The sequence below is a fragment of the Elgaria multicarinata genome, chromosome 2 (assembly GCF_023053635.1).
Source record: "Elgaria multicarinata webbii isolate HBS135686 ecotype San Diego chromosome 2, rElgMul1.1.pri, whole genome shotgun sequence".
In the NCBI taxonomy this organism is placed as follows: domain Eukaryota; kingdom Metazoa; phylum Chordata; class Lepidosauria; order Squamata; family Anguidae; genus Elgaria; species Elgaria multicarinata.
In genome coordinates this window covers 175,471,346-175,487,438 of record NC_086172.1, presented here as the reverse complement: position 1 = coordinate 175,487,438, position 16,093 = coordinate 175,471,346, and the positions used below count along the sequence as shown (strand labels likewise).

At 44.3% G+C, this 16,093-nt stretch overlaps 1 protein-coding gene across 8 annotated transcripts in view; it reads right to left on the bottom strand.

Moving 5' to 3' along the window:
- The window catches only part of KTN1 (kinectin 1), a 156,325-nt gene extending 140,648 nt beyond the window's left edge, over positions 1-15,677 (bottom strand). For all 8 annotated transcript variants that reach the window (XM_063118173.1, XM_063118172.1, XM_063118176.1 and 5 more), the window contains exon 1: positions 15,473-15,677. The gene's annotated coding sequence lies outside the window, so the exon portion shown is untranslated. The remainder of the gene's footprint in view (positions 1-15,472) is intronic.
- Positions 15,678-16,093: the final 416 nt, after the last annotated feature.

The following is a 16,093-nucleotide window of genomic DNA, read 5'->3' as shown; positions in this document are numbered from 1 at the left end:
AATACAGAGTTAAAACAGTAAAATTTAAATTTAAGTTAAAATTAAGTTTTAAAATACTGAGAGAATAAAAACGTCTTCGGCTGGCAACGAAAGGAGTACAGTGTAGGCGCCAGGCGGACCTCTCTGGGGAGCTCATTCCACAACCGGGGTGCCACAGCGGAGAAAGCCCTCCTCCTAGTTGCCAACATAACTGAGATGGAGGCATTATATTAAAAATCCAAGAGCACAATCCTATGAACATTTACTTGTAAGCTCTATTAAACATAGTAAAGTTTACTGCTGAGTAAATATTTGTAGCATTGGCCTTTAAGAGTTTGAATGAAATCTCAATTTAAAAACCTCCTGCTGACAAAACAACAACAGAGAATGAAGGCTACCTGCATCTCAAGAAGTTGAAGATTACTGGCGGGGGGGGGGGAGGGAGGTCTGCCTCATTCAATCATATCTTCAATCACAGAAACCAAACCATCCTAGGCAAGTTAATCAATTAACTTATTACATTGGTTAAAAGCAAAATACGCCGTTCAATAAAGCTATCAACTGTCAGAAAACCAAAACAAGTCTTTTTTTTTTCCTGAAATGCAGCAGCAGAGAAATCACAGCTCTTGCTGCTGCTAATAATATGGCACCAAGTACTTCCTGTCTAACCCAGAAGCCAGTTTCTTTCTTAATGGCCTCCAAAAAAAACCCCTTATACTGTGCTTGGGGCAAGTCTGCTCCCTTAACTCCACAGGTCAAGTTGTTGGCTCTGAATAGTTCGCCCTTCACACTTAATCTGTGGGCAACTGGCAAGCAGAGGCCAATGCTATAAAGGTTTTTCCAAGCAGGATCAAGCCACTAAACAAAGAAACAGGCAGATTTTTTAGACACTCATAGCTTATTCAGCAGCTGGGCTTAACATAATCATCCCAGTCACTGCAGCATGCTGAAGAATGTGCACAAACATAAGGGGATGGCAACAGCATGCGCAGATGAAGCATCTCACTTTTCCATATAGAAGTCATGCTTCTCTAACCTGGTATAGATGCTAAGAACTATGTCTGGATCTCCTGCATTTTAAAACAGAATGAAAAAGCCACACAATAAGTCAGAAGAGAGGGTTTTCTCAGTGTTGAAATCCCTGATAATGGAACAATCTCCCCAGTAAGGCCCGCCTGGAGCCAACACTGTCATCTTTTCGGCACCAGGTTACGAGCTTCCTCAACGCTCGAGCATTTGATAGCACATGGTTTTTAATGGGTCTGGGGATTTTTTTTAAATTGTCGGTTGTTAAACGTGTGTGTGTGTGTTTATATGTTTGTCAGCAAATGGTTTTTATATTATGTTACAATATTGCATTTTTAAGGTTTTTAATCTTTGTAAAGCTCCCAGAGAGCTTTGGCTATTAGGCAATATAGAAAGGTAATAAATTAAATTAAACCAAGAGTACTTTTAAAATTTAAAATGCGGGTGCACCACTCTCTAACATTCCCACCACTGATGAGGTGCAGACTGAACGTTGTTCTTCCTGACATGCATGGTACTACACTTTAGGGGCAAACTTCATGTTACTGCAGTCACAGACTTGCTGCGGAAAACAGTCTCCCCGTGTCTTCTTCCCATTCTACTCCATGATGTACAGTTTCACTTACCCACAACAGAACATCCTCACATTGACCTGGCTTGCACGTAATGTCAATTCATGGTTTGTTAAGTGTCCTGCCTCTTGTGGGCTTGCAGTTTCCACTTTGCATCCGCTTTCTCAAACGTTCCTGCAACCCCCTGTTCCTTGGTTGTTCAATGTGACATCCAAACCTGGAACTCTGGGTTGTTGAGGCACAAACCACCCAGCGTTTAAACCTAACAGCAAACCATGGGTTAAAACTCAGGGTTGTTTGTCCCCCAACAACCCAGAGTTCCGGGTTCGGACATCACATTAAATGGGGTTCTTGGGTTGTTTGAGAAACTGGATGCAAAGTAGAAGCAGTGAGTGGGCAGAAGGTTAAACAACCATGGCTTGTCATTACGTGCAAACTGGGTGTGCTTGGAGTGAGGAAAACAGAAGACCCCCTCGCCACGCCAGTTTCAGCCAATGCAATCTAGATCATAAACAAAAATCAGGTACATAAAAGAAACAGCTTTAGCCAGGGGGTAAATACTGCTTTCAGCAGTGAATATTAAAATACTTCAGGTGTGGAGCACACATCAACTTCCTTAACGCCTAAAGTTCAGGTTCTCTCCACACTACACTGTCCAGACATGACAAAAGTGAGTTAGGAAATGTGAACTCACTGAACCTCATAAAGGAAAAAGAACTACCATCTCTCTCATGGTCTCCCCTGCAAAAAGTGGCCTGCTTGGTACAGGTATTATGCTCAGTAAAGAAGTTTGGAACATTTGAGGTCATCATTTTATTGTACTAAGAATTCCTACTGGAGTTTAGAAATAAGTCTACCTTCAATGGCATTATCTAGCAACAGACACTCCATAACTTTGAGAAATAGCTATATGCAACTTGGAAATCATCCCCTGCTTTTTTCACCCAGGTCTCTCCTCACTAAGGAACATTCTTAACTCAAACTCGGTTCACTCCCACCACTAAATTCTTCAATAACAACCCCTGCAAAAACCCCACTCACTAACTCACAGGACTGGCAAGAAGAGATCAATCCCTTTCATGAAATACCATGCATGGAAATAACTACCACCAAGCCAAGATTTGAGACAAGATAGCTGCGGCTGTAACATTATCTTCAAGCACACTGGGAATTTGAAATGATCCCCAAAATGCACCTAGGTGCTAGTATAGTTTAGAAACAAACAACTTAACCATGAAGGCAAACCACCAGGATATGCTAGCACTATACTAGTTTCCTGATCCATCACCTTCAGAGCAAAGAAGATTATTCGAAAAAGTTTACGCAGCAACATACTCAAGTTATCCAAAGGGCTATTTGAGACCAGAATAATGTATAAACCATTAGGGGCTTAAGAACCCCAAAAGTCAGTTTTCATAAGATGCACCTTAAGGGCTTCTTTAAACAAGCAATTTATAACACACTCATGACTCATGGAAGTTCATGGGTTATTTTGACAACGTTGTGAGCCTCCTGTGTGTCTCCTGATCCTTTTCCCAGTTAATCCGTTCAAAAATAAACCTAGGAAAACCCGATTCCTCTGAAAGTTGCACTATAAAACATCCACTAGAGGATGCTGTCCCACTGAACTATATGAACTGGGGAGTTTTAAATAACAGACCATGTGGTCGCTAATCTCTTCCCGTGTAATTCAGCTCGTTTCAAACGTGGAAGAGAAGCAGAGCAATGGTAAGGAAACGTGATTTTCTTCTGTCTGAAAGCACTCTAAATCAAAACCTGAGAGTTCTTCCATCCTACCCAAAAAGCCCTGCCATGACTAGCTGACCTTGGCAAGGTAGTTCACAATCAGGTCCTGAGGTGTAGATAGCCCCATCCAGTTTGGAACCCAGCTTCATATTAGTGCAGGAATTTGAACCCAGGTTTTTATAAATCCAATACTCCTACCCAGACTTGTATAATTTGTGGCCCACCAAGATAGACACGCCAGTAGCCAATGATGGGTCTGCAAGGCAGGCCTGCTGTCAACACAATGGCATCATCATTCAGCAGCTGGGTTCCAGTGTCCACCCATTGATGATTCCTGCCTTGGTCCAGTCTTTTTCAAAAGAGCTGCAGAGTCTAGGAGCCATATTAATTTCCCACAATGCCCTGGAATGATACAAAATCCTTATCATCCTGCCCAATGACAGAGGGTCTTCAAAAGAAGCCCTCCTGATGGCCCCACATGGGTCAGAAATCTGCTTTGAAACCACCAAGAACAGAGCCTTTAACGCAGACGCTCCCACCTAATGAAATGCCCCTTGTAACTGAGATAAGGCACGCACCGATACTACTTTGTTTTTGAAAGACTTTTATTTTCAGGCAAGCATTTCCTTACTGATGATTACTTCCAGCTATTCTTTTATTGATCTATTTACTTTTACTACAACTTTTTGGATGTTGTGTTTTAATTTATTGTACACCATTTAGTTATCTCTCTATGTGGAACTGTTTATACATATAATAACAACAACAACAACAACAATAATAATAATAATTTTATTTGTTACCCGCCTCTCCCTCCGGATCGAGGCAGGGTACAACACAAATGCAAACGCCATAAAATACATATAATTAAAACATTCAAAACGAATACATCATTAAAAGCAGCACATTATTAAATGGCATCTTAAAATTCAACTGGGTAAGCCTGCCGGAAGAGATCAGTCTTTATAGCTTTCTTAAAATCCAGAAGACTGTTAAGTTGACGAATCTCTCCTGGCAGGGCATTCTATAATCTGGGAGAGGCATAGGAAAAGGTCCTCTGGGTACTAGTTGTCAGCCTTGTTTTTGTTGACTGGAGTAAATTCTTCCCAGAGGACCTGAGTGTGTGGGGCGGATTGTACCGGAGAAGGTGATCCCACAGGTAGCCTGGACCCAAACCATGTAGGGCTTTCAAGGTGAAAACAACACTTTATACTTTGCCCGGAAACTAATTGGCAGACAGTGAAGAGATTTTAAAACTGGTGTAATGTGGTCACCCCTAGGTGTACCGGTGACCAGCCTGGCTGCCATATTTTGAACTAGTTGAAGTTTCCGGACTAGGCACAAAGGTAGCCCCATGTAGAGTACATTGCAGAAGTCGAGCCTCGAAGTTACAGTGCGTGCACTACCGTCTTTAGGTCTTCCGACTCTAGGAAGGGGCGCAGCTGGCATATAAATAAATAAACAAACATCAGGGGGAATTAAAAGGGTGGTTCCTATAACTAGCCACCCAAGACTGATCAGAGCACCGCCACGCAAGACAGCAGAGGACCTGCAATGTAGGAGGGGCCCATGAATTGTCAAGGGCCCCCTGGAGTACCTGCTGTCAGGTACTTTAAAAACCCAAGAGGCAAAAAGAGAACATTTATCCAGGCCCTTCTGGGGTCCCATGCATGGATAAATAAGGCCTGGAGGTATTGCAATTTACGTGGCCTGCAAAGGCCACTGTGTACCACAATAGTTCTCATTGAAAGCTGCCTCTACTGATGCAAGCCTAGAACCTCTCTCCAAGCCTTTATCTGACACGCTAATATGCCTTCAAGCTCATTTTGAAGATTTACTTATTCACTCAAATATAATCTAATTAAACTACCGTACTCATTAAGTCCAGCTAGTCGCAGCAGAGCAATTAGGCATTGTTTGCCTGTGGTAGTTACTTTCAGGTCCTTTGCGAAGCAAGCTCATAATAGAGCCAAAACAGACACTGAACAGGACACAAATTCTCTTCGCTGGAATGTGGAGCCGTCTCATGCACAAATGGAGAATGAAACACCTTAAAACCAAGGAATGCAAACTTTTCCTGGTCAGCTTCCCCCCCCCTCTTAAAATAGTCAAAAGCATCCGCGAGCTGCAGAAAGGGGATACTCCCAACTTCAAGAAAATATTCAATTTTCTCAAATTTTGGGGGAGGGAGTTGCTGAGCTTGCTCTCATTCCCATTTATTTCCACAATTATATCAATTTTTAAAAATGCACAGAGTGCCTGTGATGTTGTCATGAATCCGATCACTTCCAATAAGAGATTTTACTTCTCGCCGCCCTTCAATATAACCAAAAGATCTCCTCGAATCGAGTATGCCTCAACAAGCATCCAAAAAGCGTATTTTGCAGTCCTATCCCTTTCATGATAGCACCATCATTTCAAGTACTGCCTCCTTTCGCTATTTCTCACCCCCCCCTTTATTATGGTGGGGTTTTGTTTTTGTACATCATTGATCTCCTGTCTTTCTAAGAACTCATCCAATTCTCTCTCTATCACACACCTTTCTCTCTGTGTCCTCCTCCCCTCTCCCGTGTGGGTGCCCCTGTGCATGCATGAGAGAGTGTGTACATCTACAAACACATGGAGAGGGACTCATCTAACCCAGATTCTAGAGGAAGTTTCGTTCCAAGCTCTGGGTGCTGATAAATCTCTGACTAGAAGTGACTGGGTTCACAGTAGTTTCAACAGAAAAGCATACTGTAACCCACATTATAGTCTGCTTTATAAAACCTGAACAAGATGAAGCAAGTCCTAAAACATGAATACTTTTTTTTAAAAAAAAAATGCAGATCTAGGATAAAATTCACCTCCTCCTTGAAGTATCCATCAAGATCTTAGTCATAATCCTCAATATGAATAACAACATGTACTTATCTTTGCCTCTCAAGCTGCACCAGAGAATATATTTAGATTGTAAGCTCTTCAGGGCAGGGGCCTGGCTTTTGCTCATGTTACTCTATAAACACCATGTACATTCACAGTACTATGTGACCTTTCAGTGGGTTCTCCAGCACCATGAATCGACAACAATTAGCAACACTCGGCACTTTATTCCAGAGTAACAAAAGAAAACAATAAGTTTAAATGAATCCTCAAACCACTATCAAAATAATATGTGTGTGTGTTTGCAATTTCTCGCAGGATCAGGAGAAGTCCTTGGTGCCTAAGGCTGTAGGCTCCTAAAAATGTTGTGCTAGCATTTAGAAATTTAATTGGGTCTCCCCCTTCAATATTGTACAGGATAGCTTCTAGTTATTTGCTTTTGACTATTAGGAATTTGAAATATTTTTCCAGGTCTGAGCATAAGTGAATGGCAGCCAAGGAAACTTTCATGAATAACCTGCCTCAGCAATCCACTTCCATGCCTCTTCTACCCCAACTCCAGAAAACGACCCTCCCTTCTTTCTCCCCCACCCCAACCCGGCCACTGCAATTTAGGCATACAGACTTTTCTGTATCCATAAAGCTTCCTATATTTACCAAAATTATTTTAACACCCACTGCTAAGCTTCAGTGACCATACTGTAATCTGGTTCAAGCAGCAAATGGAAGTACTTTGACCCATGATCGTCTAATCTCCAAAGCAGAAATAGGTGGAGTACAGAATGACTTGAGAGAGGGAGGGGGAGCTGTTACACAGCTTGCTGTATTATCACACCACCCTGTGCAAGCTTGAGCAAGTCCAATTCTCTCTTTGATATGGTATGAAAGATGGCACAGCTCCCAACCAAGAGGAAGAGTGAATGCCGGACAGCCCCGTAACAGACTGAACTTTGTAATATTTACAGAATAACCTTTCAAAAGTGATGGCCTTCAGACAGATGGAGTGGAACTGTTATCAGCCAAGCATTAAGGCAGTTTTGCAAATATTAGCAAAAGATTTTAGAAGTTACCTAGGGAGGCTGTGGGCTCTCCCACACTAGAGGCCTTCAAGAGGCAGCTGGACAACCATCTGTCAGGTATGCTTTAGGGTGGATTCCTGGATTGAGCAGGGGGTTGGACTCGATGGCTTTATAGGCCCCTTCCAACTCTTCTAGTCTATGATTATTTGATTCTACTTGCTTGCTTGACAGGCAGAGAGCCAGTGAGCAAGCAGATTTCCAGCTGGATATCAGGAAAAACCTCCTGACTGTTAGAGCAGTACGACAATGGAATCAGTTACCTAGGGAGGTTGTGGGCTCTCCCATACTAGAGTCATTCAAGAGGCAGCTGGACAACCATCTGTCAGGAATGCTTTAGGGTGGATTCCTGCATTGAGTAGGGGGTTGGACTCGATGGCCTTATAGGCCCCTTCCAACTCTGCTATTCTATAATTCTATGACTAAGGGAGCAATCCTATGCATGTTTAGAATTTCCCCATGTTGGCTGGGGAATGTTGAGAGTTGTAGGACTTTTTTCCTGTATAAACATTATTATTATTATTTATTTATTTATATAGTACCATCAATGTACATGCATAGGATTGTGCCCTAAGTAAGAATCCAGAAAGTTTAATAAAAGAACAATGACAGGGTTTTCACACTTTTATAAAATGCAGATTTGCCATTTCCTCCAAAACCACTGTTCACCTGTTTATGCAGAAAAGGGGAATTATTTTAATTATGAAAATTCAGCATACAATCTGAGAAATGCAGCAAATGCAATGGCACTGCTGGCTGAGGGATTTCAACAGCATCCAGGATGGCTGCCACTGCTATTTAGTCTTTATTTAGTGTCAAGAATAGGAACTGCTCAGAATAGAGAGAATTAAATTATTACAAAACCAACTTGAACAAAGGGAGGAGATTTTTTTTAAAAAAATAAATAAATTACAGGATTCTGTTAAGAGACTGACTAGTCCCACAACTTACTGTATTTCTTCAATTCTAAGACGCACTTTTTTCCCCATATAAACATCTCTAAAAACGGGGTGCGTCTTAGAATCGCAGGTCATTTATTATTTCTTAGAATCAAAGCTTTTTTCTGTTGGTGGTACTGAAATTAGTGTGCGTCTTACAATCGATGGCGTCTATTCCAGCCGTCTCCAACCTGGTGCCCTCTAGATGTGTTGGACTGTAATTCACAGTACCCTCCAGCCAGCCGGAAGATACTGGGGGGCACAAGTTTGGGGAAGACTGGACTAGTCTATAACAGTCAACAAAGGGAGTGGGGGAATGTGCAGCTTGAATGACATTACTTAGCACAAGCAAGCATTAAATGAAGGAAATTGTGTCTGTCAGTTACAAGCATCATTTTTTCCAAAGGTTGGGAGCTGCAGCGCTTTCTTTTCGTAACACGTTTGAAGACAGAGGTCCAAGAAATGTATACTTATCCTTAGTGGGACAGTGTTTCCTTGAGAGAGAAAAAACTCGACCTAAGAAGGCGCGCAAGGGAATCACCACTAAAAAAACCTCACACAATCCTCTCAAGAACCAACTTCCGGTTTACAGTTCTTACTCACACTAAGAATCTTACTTAACACATTCCTTAGCTGACCAAATACTGCAATCAAGACATACACTACCCCATTATGAAGACTTAGCACCATGCTTCAACGACATTTATTTTGGAGGCATGCTATTCTCCACCCTTCACTTTATTTCTTTGGTAAAACGACTTATTAAAGCAAGCTGAAGTTCATGGACTACTGCTTGCAGCTTGTTCCTATGCAATGTCATGCATTTCCAAGGGCATGGATTCCAATGGGTTTGGGCACACACCTAATTCTGCATAGAATAGGCCTGTTAGCAATATTTCAGTGCCTTGAAATGTCCATAAAACATTTTTCCTCCCTCTTTATGTTAAAAGATTCCTGCATACAGAAAAAAGATCAACGAGTGAGATTAAAAGGTTACCATGCCATAGTTGTTTGCAGAGTCAGTAGTTATACAGTATGTCTACAGTATCTGGCATATTCATCAGATTACTCAAGAATAATTTCATTCAAGGCGTTTTCATATATTTAGGTAACATGACATTTTAAAATCCTGCCAGATAAGTTTGAAACAGATAAAAGCCCTGCTTACAATAAGGTCAAAATCCCACCTCTTTCATCCCCACTATCAGGTTAAACTTTTACAAGAGTTTCAAAATGCAACTCAAAGACTGCAGTCCTGTGCACACTTACAAGGGGATTTACCCCCATGAGCTTAGTAAGACTTACAATAATAATAATAATAATAATAATAATAATAATAATAATAATAATTTCTTACCCGCCTCTCCCTTTGGATCAAGGCGGGGAACAACATTAGAACAGGAATCAATACATCTTCAAAATTCTTGATTTAACATTGATCTGGATAGGCCTGCCGGAAAAGGCTAGTCTTTAAGGCCGCCTTAAAATCACACAGAGAGTTAATTTTACGAATCTCCTCCGGCAGGCCATTCCACAATCTGGGGGCGACAGAAGAAAAGGTCCTCTGGGAAACTGATGTCAGCCTAGTTTTAGCTGACTGAAGTAAATTCACCCCAGAGGACCTGAGTGTGTGGGGCGGACTGTATGGGAGAAGGCGATCCCGCAGGTAACCTGGACCCAAACCATTTAGGGCTTTAAAGGTAATGACCAACACTTTGTACTTTGCCCGGAAACTAATTGGCAGCCAGTGGAGTGATTTTAATGTTGGGTAACATGTTCACCCCAAGATGCACCGGTGACCAACCTGGCTGCCATAAGTAAAACTTACAGTACAGTACTTACTACATAGAAGTAAGTACTACTGGGTTCAATGGGATTTATTCCCAGTAAGTGTCCATAGGACTGCAGCCTCACGTTCTTATAAATATGAACATGATTTCACCGTACATCTAGCAGGTCAGGGGGAGAATTCTGTCATTGAAAAGATTTGACTAAGCATCTCTCTCCACCCTTATCATACAGCCAATGCACATATAAGAATCATGAGAGCATTCTTAAGTCTTAGCAATTGTAACAGGACATGCTATAGTACTTTTAGTACATATCTCTATATGAAATGTCATTAATTACACACAGTCAAACCTAGGGGAAACAGCTGCACCCTTCCTCAACCTGATGCCCTCCAGATGAGTTGGACTACAACTCTCGCCATGCACAGGCAGCATGGGAGGGGCCATAGCTCAGTGTGATAGGGCACATGCTTTGCATGTAGAAGGTCCCAGGTTCGATCCCCAGCTTCTCCAGAGAGGGCTAGAAAAGAATCCATCCTGAAACCCTTAACAGCCATTGATGCCAGTCAGTGTCGACAAAACTGGGCTAGATGGACTCACTATAAGGGCAGCTTCTTAGGTTCCTAGGTTCCATGATGACTGGGGATTATGGGAGTTGTAGTCTAACACATATGGAGGCCAGCAGGTTGGGGAAGGCTGAACAAGAGTGCAGGCAGCTGAACAGGAAAATCAGTTGATGTAATCTCATCCTTCACCATCCACAAGTCTCATATACAGGGGGGATGACTTCAGAGCATCCTCCAATGAGACCTTATAGGAAAATCCCAAGGAAATTATGAGCCAGTCCCACCATTTATAAACAGCAGCATCAAGCATCACCAAAAGTTATTAAAGTATCAAAGAGACAGGGTGCTTCCAAACCCACAGCTCCTAGAATCATAGAATAGCAGAGTTGGAAGGGGCCTATAAGGCCATCAAGTCCAACCCCCCCCCAAGACATTGTCCATCTCTTCTATCTTCTCCTCTTTAATGGATTTTCTTGTGGTAAGAGAAGAGCTAGAAGCCACATGAGAATCACTAGTGGAAGACAACGATGTCTGATCAAATTCCGTGAGTGAAGCAGGGCAATTGCACAATAAGCACAATCTCAGTACCATACTTGGGTGAATAATCACCTTTGGTGGTTCCATTTTGAGTCACAAAAGTGGGGAATGCTATTATTACTGATAGCAATAGCAGCAGTCAGGCTGGTAGGAATCCAAGTGCATCAGTGACTGCAGAATGACTACCCTCATCACAGCCTTTTCCCCAAAAAGAGGGAGGCTGGAGACAGAACAAGAACTAGTCAGGGGCTGCATTGAGACAACACAAATGTCAATGGTGAGTTAATAGTCCACTCCATGGTTGATTATCCCCACACGACATTATTATAATCTACTGTGGTGTGGATTAAGGCCAGTGCCGACTTGACTATTAGTTAATGGTGTGTTTGATTAACACATGCCCCGACCTCTCTCCCTCCCTCAGTCCTCCCGCTGGTATCCCATCAGCCATTGCAAGTTCTGCAGCTGGACTAGAGCGTCAGCCACCACTTTGGTTGCTCTTGCCAGGGGACTCTGTAGTGGCCGAAAATAACCAAACGTGTGCGACAAAATAGTCAACTGTGCCCGACATACGACACGATAACTAACAGTTGTTCAAATAATCAACTCTCCATAGGGCTGGTTATTTGCGTTGGTTATTTGCATTGGTTATTTTGGCTGAATAACCAACCGTGATGGGAAAAAGACCCAAGAGATGGCACAATAACCCACCATTGACTATTTAACTGTTTTACTCTGTACAGCACCATGTACATTGATGGTGCTATATAAATTAATAATAATAATAATAATAATAATAATAATAATAATAATAACTGTTGGTTATCATGACATCCAAACCCAGTCAGGGAGTCAATGCGATGTCTTTACAATTTTCGAAAAACATTTTTGAGGATGAAGAGCACTACTGTAATTTTAGCTTATTTAGGAAGAGGAACTACACAATCTATTGGTCTTAGGCTACAACCCAAAGCACATACTTAAATAGGACGTTCCAATGAATTGAGTGGGACATGATCCAAGATAAGTATATTTAGGACTGCAGGGCTAGACTTCATTTGCTGCTCTATTAAAAGCTGCTACTTCCCTAAAGTCAGTGACATTTGAGGCAAAGTACACCGCTCCTTCTAAAGAAATCCAAGTCCCTAAACCTTCTCAGTAAGCAAAGATCTCAGAGAATCTATTAACAAAGCAGTTTTATCAAGCTAAACCTGATTACTAAACCATGAGGAAGACTGCATATACCAGGCTCATCATACAGCTGTGACACAAGAGTGAAGAAGAATACCATTATAGCAATAGTTGCGTCCAGGATATATTACTGCAGTAGTTCTGTACTTCCCCACCACAGCATTAAGTCCATTTCCATAATTTTTAAACACCAAATGAAGCTCACTTTTAAATGCAATGGAAAGATTGCCCTCTTTTATATAAATGTTGATACTGAAGTAAATGTACTAAATGTTGATACTGAAGTAAAATGGAGGAGGGGGGAGAGAAATGCATTAAAACGAGTGACAAAATTAATTACATCTATTTTATCATATAGACTATTTTATTTATGTTCTAATACAACTCCCCTCCGAACAAAATTAAGCTCAGTGACACTGTGCTTTTACAATTTACACAGTCAACAATAGCATTAACTGAAAGTCAGTCTCAGCCCAGGCACCGCTAGAAACACTCCAAATTTGTATGAATTTCAGAGGAACAGACTGGCATAAGAACATAAGAAGAGGCATGCTAGATCAGACCAAGGGTCCATCTAATCCAGCACACTCTTCACACAGTACCCAGCCAGCTATCAACTAGAGACCCACAAGCAGGACAAGGTGCAACAGCACCCTCCCACCCATGTTCCCCAGCAACTGGAGGTAGCACACAGCCATCAGAACTAGTAGCCCCTGATAGCCTTCTCCTCCAGGAATTTATCTAAATTTATCTAAATTGGTGGCCATCACTACACCTGGTCATCACTACATTCCGTAGTTTCATTATGAGCTGTGTGAAGAAGTCCTTCCTTATATCTCCCAGCAGTCATAGAATAGCAGAGTTGGAAGGGGCCTACAAGGCCATCGAGTCCAACCCCCTGCTCAATGCAGGAATCCGCTTCATGGAATGACCCGGGTGCTAGTATTTTGAGAGAGAGGAAAAATGTATCCCTGTCCACATTCTTCACACCATGCATCATTTTGTACACCTCTATCATGTCTCCCCTTAGCCTCCTTCTTTCCAAACTCAACAATCCCTGTCAGTATAGACCAGGAGTAGGCAACCTGGTGTCATCCAGATGCTTGGGACTAAAACTCCCATCATACCTTTCCACTGGCCATGCTGACTGGGGCTCATGGGAGCTGCAGTCCAACACATCAGGAGGGCACGAGGTTAGGGAAGGCCGAGATAAACCAATGCTCTGACTCACTATAATGCAATTTCCTATGTTCCTCATGAGCTTCCCTGCACCCCTCCTTTGTATGTGCAAGGAGATTAAGAGTTCCTGCTTTAGAACAAACCACAGTTCTCCTGTGTTTAATCATCACAGGAAACTGTGGATAGTTCTAAGGTGGATGCTTTCTATCTCCCGTCATACAGAGGAGGGGGGAGCGTGCTTTCCCGAAGCTTGTACCAGCGTGTTCCTGTAACACTAAATCCATAGTTTAACATTATGTCTGAACTAGGCCTTTGTTTACCACCCCACACCCATGGCCAGCAAGCACAGAAGCATGAATAGTCTTTCAAAAATTATTCATACCAAGGCTTACGCCAACATAACCTCCCACAAGCCCATCACCCTTTCAACTCTGAGAAAGGAAAGGCCCTGTTACCAAACCTATCCCTGCTGACCTCAACTGCAAGGGGTCAGCAAGGGAACCCGAGATGGACCCATCTCAGTGCAGTTTATCAATTTCCTGGGAAAGCAAACTGTCTTACTTTACTCAAAAGAGTCCTGATAGCCTCAAACATACTCACGAGGACCCCAGAATTAGGATCAGTGATGGGGAAAGAAAACACACACATTTTCTGAGCAGGGACATGCACCCTCCAAATACATCAAAACATAGCTTGGCATTTTTCAATCAGAGATACAAAAATTTCCTATCCAGCCCTCACAGTAAAATTCTACACATGTCTACTCAGAAGTAAGCCCCACAGACTTACTTCCAATTAAAGGTACAATCCTTTGCATGTTTAGACAGAAAAAAAGTCCTACAACTCCCAGCATTCTCCAATGAGCCATACTGACTGGGGGATGCTGGGAGTTGTAGGACTTTCTGCCTAACCATTGGCCCCTAAATATGTCTAGGATTGCAGGTCCCCCTCCCAAGGACTTCCTCCATTCTGACCCCAGACACCTCACTTGGACTCCTTGTATTCTCTGTTAAATGCAGTACAATCCTATGCATGTCTACTCAGAAGTAAACCTCACTGGGCTCAATCGGACTTACTCCCAGTTATGTGCATAATATTGCTGCCTTAGTCTGGACCACCACTGCCTTGTTTAGACAAAATATTGGATTAAAACCAGATAGATAGATATGGGGGATCCCTACATCATTTCAGCACATATTGTGGGGTGGGGGGAGTTCAGGGAGGGCCCCCTTGTATCTCCACTGCACCCTGAACATGATTTCCACACAAGGTGACAAAAGTGAAGCCTTCTAGGGGTTATAATTTTAACTGGGGGTCCTGGTTCTCCCATTTAAAAAAGGGGGGCAAAAGAGAACATAGTGTCCCCCCACCTCTAGAGCCCCCCCCCTTAGATTTGGGCAAATTGTCCGTGGGCTCAAGGAGTTACTCCACTGGGGTGCGTGGGGTGGGGTGTATCAAAACCAAACGCCTCTTGGCGTGTAGCAAAGAGGGGGGGGTCCCCTTCTCGCCTTCCCTTCCTCCCCCCCCCCCGGTCTGCAAAGGTGCTTCTTTCTGAGCAGGAGAAACAGGAGGTCAGAGAGCACTCAATAGAAAGGGGGGTTCAGTGCCTCCTCCCCTAATGAACCCCCCCCCAAAAAAAGCTGCCGGGCCTGCAGAGGCGTGAGGGCAGCGGGGATCGCTCCCTTCAACGCCCCCCGCCCCAATTCCCATCCCCTCCTCCTCCTCCTCCTCCTCCTCGTCTTCCACGAGGCGACCCCTGAGGCGTGAGGCCGGGAGACCCCGCCAGCCGGTCCTGAGCCACTTCGCCTCACGGCGTCGGGCCTAGCGGGCCAAGGCGGAGGAATCCGGAGTGGCGGCGGCCGCCACCACAGCAGTGCCACGAAAGCCAAGCAGCCGCCCCAGCCCGCCCGTTTCCCAGCCGGGCCCGGCTGCTCGCTGACTAACCGGCCGCTCTCGCTGAGAGGCAGGGAGCGGGAGGCGGCGGCGGCGGCGGCGGCGGCCGCGACGTACCTGAGGGGAGGAAAGGAGCCCGGGCGGCCGGCGGCTTGTCAGAAAAGGGAAGGCAGGCAGGCAGGCAGGCAGGCGAGCTGGAGAAGAGGAGGAGGAGGAGGAGGAGGAGCGGCGGCGCAGTAATGATCAGGCGGCGACGGCTCCTCCTCACACGACGGGCCTTCGGGGCGGAGAGGGAGCGAGGGAGGGGGAGGCGGCACCGGCACGTCCGCGGCGTCGGCCCGGCCCTTCATCCACCCAGGCAGGCAGCCGTCCGTCGCCGCCTCGCCTCGCCTCGCCTCCCCGCCCGTTAAAGGGGCAACCCTCGAGGGCCCGGCTGCCTCCCTCGCTTCCTGGCGGCTTCTGTTGCCACCGCAGCCGTCATGTTTGGGGAGGAGGTGGTGGACGCAGCGCACTCTGTACATTCTCAGAGACGCTCCTTCCTTCCTTCTTTTATCACCCCCCACCACCCATGAACCGGGGCATTCGAGGTGACCAGGAAGAAGAGGGTACCTCTGAGTGTGTGCAGAGAGCGCCTCCATCTGCCCGCAAGCCTGCTTTCCGCCCTCGTCCCTTCTCTCCCCCCTACATGCGTCTGAGATCGAGGGTAAAAGACATGGAAGTTAAGGCCTGCATTTTGGG